The sequence below is a fragment of the Cebus imitator genome, unplaced genomic scaffold, assembly GCF_001604975.1.
Source record: "Cebus imitator isolate Cc_AM_T3 unplaced genomic scaffold, Cebus_imitator-1.0 Scaffold487, whole genome shotgun sequence".
NCBI lineage: Eukaryota > Metazoa > Chordata > Mammalia > Primates > Cebidae > Cebus > Cebus imitator.
In genome coordinates, this window is record NW_016107802.1 from 190,165 (window position 1) to 197,715 (window position 7,551).

Sequence of the window (7,551 nt, forward strand, 5' to 3'; positions counted from 1 at the left end):
GGTTTTTATATCTTTGTTGTTGTTGTTCTGTTTTGTTCTTTGCTTTTTATCAATGAAGCAAGTTGCTAGGAAGCAAGAGGAGTGGAGGTGTGCCGGGAGGACGGGGTGGGAAGCAGAGGTGGGAGGGTCGAGGCCGGAGCACCTGTCATCTGCATGACGTGGACGGCTGCTTCTGGTTGTATTTTAAATGAAATCTCATCCCAGCGTAGACACTACGTCTGGAATTACGATCCACCCTGTGATCTGTCACTTTTATATACACACAAGGGAGGGGACCGGTTTCCATAGAGAGGGACTATCACAGCCCACTTAGGAACAATACCGGAGGAGCAGGAGCCCAGACCTTGGAGCAGCCCGAAGTTCAGGGGGATGTGCCTGGGGCCACCCTCCTGGCCCTGAAGCTTCGCCGGCCTCCCTGAGCCTTCTGCTGCGGAGTGAAGTCCACTCTCGGGTAAGCTGGTGGTCGGGACTGACTTAGGAAGGGTAAATGTACTTGCCCTAAGTTAAGCAGGCAGTACCAGGCACTGGACGGGTGTGAGAGATGAGAACGGCTAGGAGCCCCTGGGTGGAAGCCCAAGGGAGCGATGCTGAATGCCCCCCACCCCCATCAGCAGAAATCAGCCCCGAAGGGACCGGGGCAAGTTTTACAGGGGAATGAGGCACAATCACATCCCCTTGTTGGTAGAGAGAGACCTGCTTTCCAAAGGTGTTTGATCAGAGGCAGAATGTGTTCACACAAATCTATTTTCTCTGAAGAGTTCAGTTGTCCCCAGGAAAGACTGTCCCTGGAGACAGTTTGCAAACTGGGGATGGGGTCGGGATGCCTGGGCAAATGGAAGCCACAGGACGTGACCCCACACTGTCTGCAGAGCAGCAAGGACACCTACACTTACTGCTTACCTGTGCCACAGACCTTCGCTATGCCATCTCCTTTCACTCTCGGGCACACCTGTGAGGCAGGTAACATCTTCTTCTTAGGATGCAGCAAATGAAACACAGGTTAAGTGACTCCCCCAGAAAAGTCAGCAGAGAGGGGGTTTTCCCAGCCGGTCCGCAGCCACCAAAGCCCAGAGTCCTTTGCCACACTGGGAACACTGGGGGTGTGTGCAGGTATCTACAATGGCTAACTGCTACTTGTGAAGGGGAAATGGATGTTTGATGCTCACATTTTCTGAAGAACCCTGTTTGCAATTTACTTCCCAAGTGTAGCCACCTACCAAAAAGATAACAAATGTAAGATTTAAAAATTGTTTTAAGTGTTTAAGTGGTCTAGTTTTTAGTTTAACTTCTTATCAGTGTTTGCAGACAAACTGAGCCCACGGGAATAGCTCTGCGCTTGGCCGAGCTGTGTGGCCAGTGCTGCTTGCCTCCCGCCTTTGCTGCTTCACGCTCTATCCTCTCTCCCTGCCAGATGCTGGGAATTGGAGGCTGACCCAGGTCCCTCACGTTTCCGTGCTTGGCTCTGCCATAGCTCTCAGAATTAACTCTGTCTCTTTACAGCGCCCTGGCCGAGTGCTACTGTCATCGTAGCCCAAAGGCATGGCTGAGTTTCAGGCACCCAGAAAAATGCCTGTGTAGAGCTTTGCCCTTCAAATGTATTAATAACTAGATGGTGCTCGGTGACTTTCATGGTAGGCTGCAGAGAAATCTTAAACTTTGGTGTTGTTTCGCCAAGGGTATAGCGGAAGAGTGCAAGGAATATAAAAGGAGAAACTTGCAAAATTAGACTGTATGTGGGAAGGAAAGCGTGTCCTGTCTTTGGGGAAAGTTCCTTTTCTTTTATCCTATGAACCCTAAACACATCTAAACAGATCCTAAAAAGAAAAGTCCCAGAAAGAAATCTGAATCTACCTTCTAGCCCCCGGCCATTCGTGCACTTTGATGGTGAAAATACCCAGGATTGCAAAGAACCCTTATATTTTAAATGATCTGGAACTAAGCCCAGCACCAGACATCCTCATCATGTCCAATTCACAGTTCTGGGAGGTTCCTTCGCTATGTAACTTTGCATCACTGCTGATGGTAAGGGGACGCCTTCCAATTCCCACCCCTCAACCCTGTGCAGGCTGGAACTGAGGCTTTGCAGACAGAGGTCTGCTACCCTCGGATATACCGAGAACAGAACGCCACACGGGACACCTTCTCCCTGACACTTTCACAGATCTTTTCTACACCTTCAGCACTCTGTCTGTGAAAACAGTATTCTTCTCTGATGGTGGGCTTGGGATTTGAAAAGTAAGAAGGCAATGCATTTTTTAAAGGCACGATATTTACATATTGACCCCAAAAATGTAAAAAAAAAAAGTAAATATAGAGCTAAAAGGGATCTCACTTCCTCCCCTCAATGCCTTGCTTTTGTAACTGTGGTGAGACACAGGGGCCACATCCAGAGGCTAGCCCACTGCGAGGGAAAGCCTGTATTTTTTCACAGGAAACGTAGACAGTTACTTAGACAAGGCTGCTTCATGTTCAGAAACACTCCTCTTTCTAGGTTTACATGTATAACTTCATAATAGAAAACAAAAAAAAATGTATGCCATATATTTTGCAGAGAAAACACACATCCAGAAATGAATTTCAAAGAGGTTGCTTTGCTTTGGAAAATAAATTGTCTTAAGTACCTGATACTAATCTGAATTTCAGTTCATTCAACAAATAATGATTGAGAATATGATTTTTATCAGGCACTGTTGGCCACGTCAGGCTTTCCCAAGCATCCTGAGTCACTCTGCTGAGAGCCAAATGACCCAGAGGGAATATCTCTGCATAGTGAAAGGCTTGGCATATTCAGCAAAATGGAGATACCAAAGAAATGTAACACCCAAAGTGTCTTTAAGGAGTGGGAATAGACAGGTAAACTCAGGTACTGATTCATACTCAAGGGGCAGCCAGTGAGGGCAGAGCCCCACAATGGGCTTGGACTCAGAAAGTATTCTGAGTTCTCAGTAATATTTGCAATTATTGTGCAAAGTTCCAGGTGTTTGAGGGGTAAATGCAGAATGCAGCCCTGGGAAGGAAATAGAGAGGAGCAGGGAGGGGTTCCCTGGGCTGGGGTACAGGGTTTGAGGAAGTAAAACGAACAAATGGGGCAGGTGGGGCTGGTAGGGAGACAGCTGTGTGGAACCTACGGGGGAGGCCTGAGGGTAGCTCCAGGGCTGCACCTCAGCACCATCTTTTTTTTTGAGACTGAGTCTCACTCTGTTGCCCAGGCTAGAGTGCAGTAGCACAATCTCAGCTCACTGCAACCTCCACCTCCCGGGTTCAAGCAATTCTCAGCCTCCTGGGTAGCTGGGATTACAGGCATGTGCCACCACACCTGGCAAATTTTTGTATTTTTAGTAGAGATGGGGTTTTGCCAAGTTGGCGAGGCTGGTCTCGAACTCCTGACCTCAAGTGATCCACTTGCCTCGGCCTCCCAAAGTGCTGGGATTACAGGTATGAACCACCTCCCCCAGTCAGCACCCTCTATTTTAGTTTACATCTACCCAGAGTCCAGGCACCTTTCATTTGGTGAAAATCAAGAAATCATTTCATTCCCCTAGTCCTTTTCATGGAGGGACCACTGGCTTTCAGAAGTAGGAAAAGCAAGAAATCAGAACAAAGATTCTCAGACTCAATCCCCTGCTCTCCAAGAGGAAAACACTGAGGCCCAGGACGGTTAGGCACAAGCTAGTGGGTGGGAGGGACAGGACTGAGTCTGGGGGGGAAGGAATGAGGGGATGAAGGAATAACGGGACAGAAAGATAAAGATTCCCCACCACTTTCCCACCAGTATTTTTCCAAATTGGTTTTTGGTTTTTTTAACCCTTTCAGGGTTAGCAAGCCATTCAAAATAATTTCCAAGCTTTAAGATGCCTTGAAGATATAAGGCAGCTAAAATCATGCTTCATACTCTATGAAATACAACTCGGTCGGTCCTCTGTAAATGAGAAAGCTGACAGTCTGGTTATTGGATGCAATATTTAAGGAAAGAAAAGCCCATTTTCCAGATATGGTTACTGCAACCCTGTAACTCCAGTGTACAATTCCAAGGAGCCCAGAGATGGGTCAGAGTACATACAGCAGTGGTTCTCAGTGTGGTCCTCAGACCTCAGCATCGGCGCCACCAGGCTGCTAGAAACGCAGCTTCTCAGGAGCATCCCAGACCCAGTGACTCAGAAGCTCTTGGGATGGGGCGCCGTAGGCTGTGCTTGAACCGCACCTCCACATGAGTCCAGAGCACTTGAAAGCTGAGAATCACTTCTTAGACTAGGGGCAAAAGGAGTCTGCCTAGGTCAGGGTGAAGAGGGCAGCGCATAGCCAAAAGCTACAAGCCAGAGGTACGGTACAGCAAGGACGTGGGTTTGCAGGGTCAAATCCTTGCTCAGACTACCTGGTCTCTGTACACATGTGTATTGTGTATGCACATCTGTGTGTGTAAAATGCACTTCTGAGATGGTTGTACGCAGACCAGATCTTCTCCTGAGAAGACCTGGGGATTATTCAGGGATGGCTCAGCCTTGATTAAGCATCTGCTTAGACCAGGAGCTTTCACACACACATCCACGTTTTTCCTCTAATCCTTCACTTAACCTTTATGAGGTGGTTATTGTTATTCCATTTATCAGAGAAGGAAATTGAAATTCACAGAGGTTATCTGCCCAAACCCTCAGCAAATAAAGACAAAGAAGGAATTCGAGCCCGTGGCTGTCTAACTCCAAAGTCTGTGTTGTTCTCCCTGCACCAGCCTACGTGCCCAGATCTGGCTAGTTCATAGGTTTGGACTATTTAAAGCAAGGATCATGTGTTTTTTCATAAATTATGAAAAATATTATTACATAAAATAAGCTCCAAAGTTTTGTAATGCAAAATAAATTGAACAAACAAAACCAAACCTAATTTCTTAGAAAAAAAATTAAAGGAGAGAAAGGCAGCAGCCTCAATGTAGAGAGCCACAGGAAGCAGCAGGTTTGACAGAAAATTTGCTGAGTAAATGTTTATGCATGTGAGTAGATGTGTGTGTATGTGTCTGTGTGTAAGGTGCATATGCATGTGCATATGTATGTTTGCATGCGTGTATGTGTGAGGTGTATATGTGTGTGCATGTGTCTATATGTATGTGTGTGAATATGTGTGCATGTATATTTGTGTGCATGTGTCTATATGTATGTGGGATGAGAATCGCATATGTATATGGGTATAGTATGTATGCGTGAGGAGTGTATGTGTGTGCATGCATGTATATATGTGCATGTGCCTATGTGTGTGTATGTACGTGTGAGGTGTGTATGTATGTGCATGTATGTATATGTGTATCTGTATGTGGGTGCATGTGTATATGTGTGTATGTGTACATGTTTATGAGTATGTGAGTATGTATATGTGCTTGTCTATGTTTTTGTGTGTTGTGTGTGTCTGTCTTCAGGGTAAGTGAAACGACAGGTATTTACAGGATCCTCTTTAGAAAGAAACCCAGGCTACTTTTTTTTTTTTTTTTCTCAGCCTCTGTGATTTTTTTTTTTTTTTTTTGAGACGGAGTCTCACTCTTCACCCAGGCTGGAATGCAGTGGCACAATCTTGGCTCACTGCAAGCTCCCCCTCCCAGATTCAAGAGATTCTCCTTACTCAGCCCATGATTAGCTGGGACTTCAGGTGCACACCACCACACCTGGCTAATTTTTGTACTTTTAGCAGAGACGGGGTTTCACCATGCTGGCCAGGCTGGTCTTGAACTCCTGACCTCATGCTCCACCCACCTCTGCTTCCCAAAGTGCTGGGATTACCAGCGTGAGCCATGGCACCTGGCCCCAGGCTTCCTTATTTAAGGGTCAGCACTGGTCCTTTTTTTAAGGGTCAGCACTGGTCCAACTCAAGCCCATCCATCGCTCACAGCCTGAGGCTATCTGGATGGGCTTGGGTTGGGTCCACTGCACTCACGTATGGGAAATGGCCTGGTCAATGCCACACTGACAAGGAGCTGCAGAGGGAGGCTGGAGCTGGAGCCCCTGACGCCAGCCCTGCCTGGCCCTGCTCTGCACTGTCACCACAAAGAATGCCATGACCCAATGCCAGCCTCGTGCTGCTGAAGGCCCAGGTGAATCCCCAGGTGATTTACTTGCCCCATCGTTCCTATTTATTTTTAAAAACTAACATAAGAAAAGAATTCTCCCAAGTTTATAGTGAACCACGTTTCTTGCTTGCTTTTATGAAACTCAAGTGTGTCTTAGGTAATAAGGTAACCTTCAAGTTCAGGTAAAGCCCCCAAAGGCAAAGAGCAGAAACTTTCACTGCTTGTGTCTCACAGGATAGCCTGGGGGATGGTTCATCTTCACACTGCAGTGAGAGAACAGGCATGTCGGGGGCAGACAACAGCTGTGCTTTCTCTAGAAGGAGTTTAGATAAAACTCCTGGCATGGGCACCTCACTGTTTCGCCCTCAGGCATGATGAAGGACAACAATGAATAAATGAATGTGATGTCCTTATTGCAGGGCTGGAGTGAATGTATGCCACAGCCAGGCAAAGGGGGCTAGCTGCAGGGTGGGTTTGGGCCCACGGCACAGGAAGTCAACCCTGCCCACCTCAGAATCCTAAGGGATAGTGATCACAGGCCACCCGAACTCTGACGGCCTCCAGCACAGCCGCCTGCTGCCACCGTGCAGGAGCCCCGGCAGGAGGTTCGGGTGGCTCAGCACAAGCCTCGCCCCGATGGAGGCGGCAGTTTGATGCCTTGTTTAACGCTGGTGGCTGGTGAGCCAGCAAGGGCATGTGATGCTCCGAGCCCGAACAGCCCACATTACATGAGGGCCACTGAGTTAGGCTTTTTATTGCCACAACATTCCCTATGCTAACACTTAGGGTTTTTTCTTTCCTTTTTTTTGAGACTGGGTTTTGCTCTGTTGCCCAGAATGGAGTGCAGTGGTACAGTCACAGCTCCCTGTCGCCTCGACCTCTGGAGCTCAAGCAATCCTCCTGCCTCAGCCTCCTGAGTAGCTGGGAACACAGGTGCACACCACTACACCCAGCTAGTGTGTGTGTGTGTGTGTGTGTGTAGAGATGAGGTCTTACTATGTTGCTCAGACTGCTCTTGAACTCCTGGGTTCAAACGATCCTCCCGCCTTGGCCTCCCAAAGTGCTAGGATTATAGGTGTGAGCCACCGTGACTGGCCAGTTTTTCTTTTCTTTTTCTTTTTTAAATAAAAGAATGGATTCCATTGGTCCCTGTAGACTATGACCCTTTCAGAGTTTTCAGTGTCTCCTTCTTGCCCTGGACAACCACTCTGACTCAGTCCGACTGAGAACCAGGATCCCACACATCTTAGAGACCACAGATAATGTTGGCATTGAGGTCCTGTGGTTAGAGGATGGTGGTGCTCCCTGGATGGCACTTGGTCTGACATAAAGACCAAGCTGACTTTGGCTTCATAAATTTTGTAGTAAAACCAACCTAGTTATTAATAACAAATCTGATTGTTCTCATGACACTAGGACAGCCTAACGAGAAACCAGCCTTAAAGATCTGTCTTCAAAACACTGACTAGACGCTCAGCCATGGTCTTTTTTTTTTTTTTTTT

At 47.4% G+C, this 7,551-nt stretch overlaps 1 protein-coding gene across 1 annotated transcript in view; it reads left to right on the forward strand.

The window, feature by feature from the left end:
- Nucleotides 1-202: 202 nt before the first annotated feature.
- Nucleotides 203-7,551, forward strand: part of UCN3 (urocortin 3) — an 8,674-nt gene continuing 1,325 nt past the window's right edge. Inside the window, exon 1 of the mRNA XM_037732995.1 lies at nucleotides 203-451. The gene's annotated coding sequence lies outside the window, so the exon portion shown is untranslated. The remainder of the gene's footprint in view (nucleotides 452-7,551) is intronic.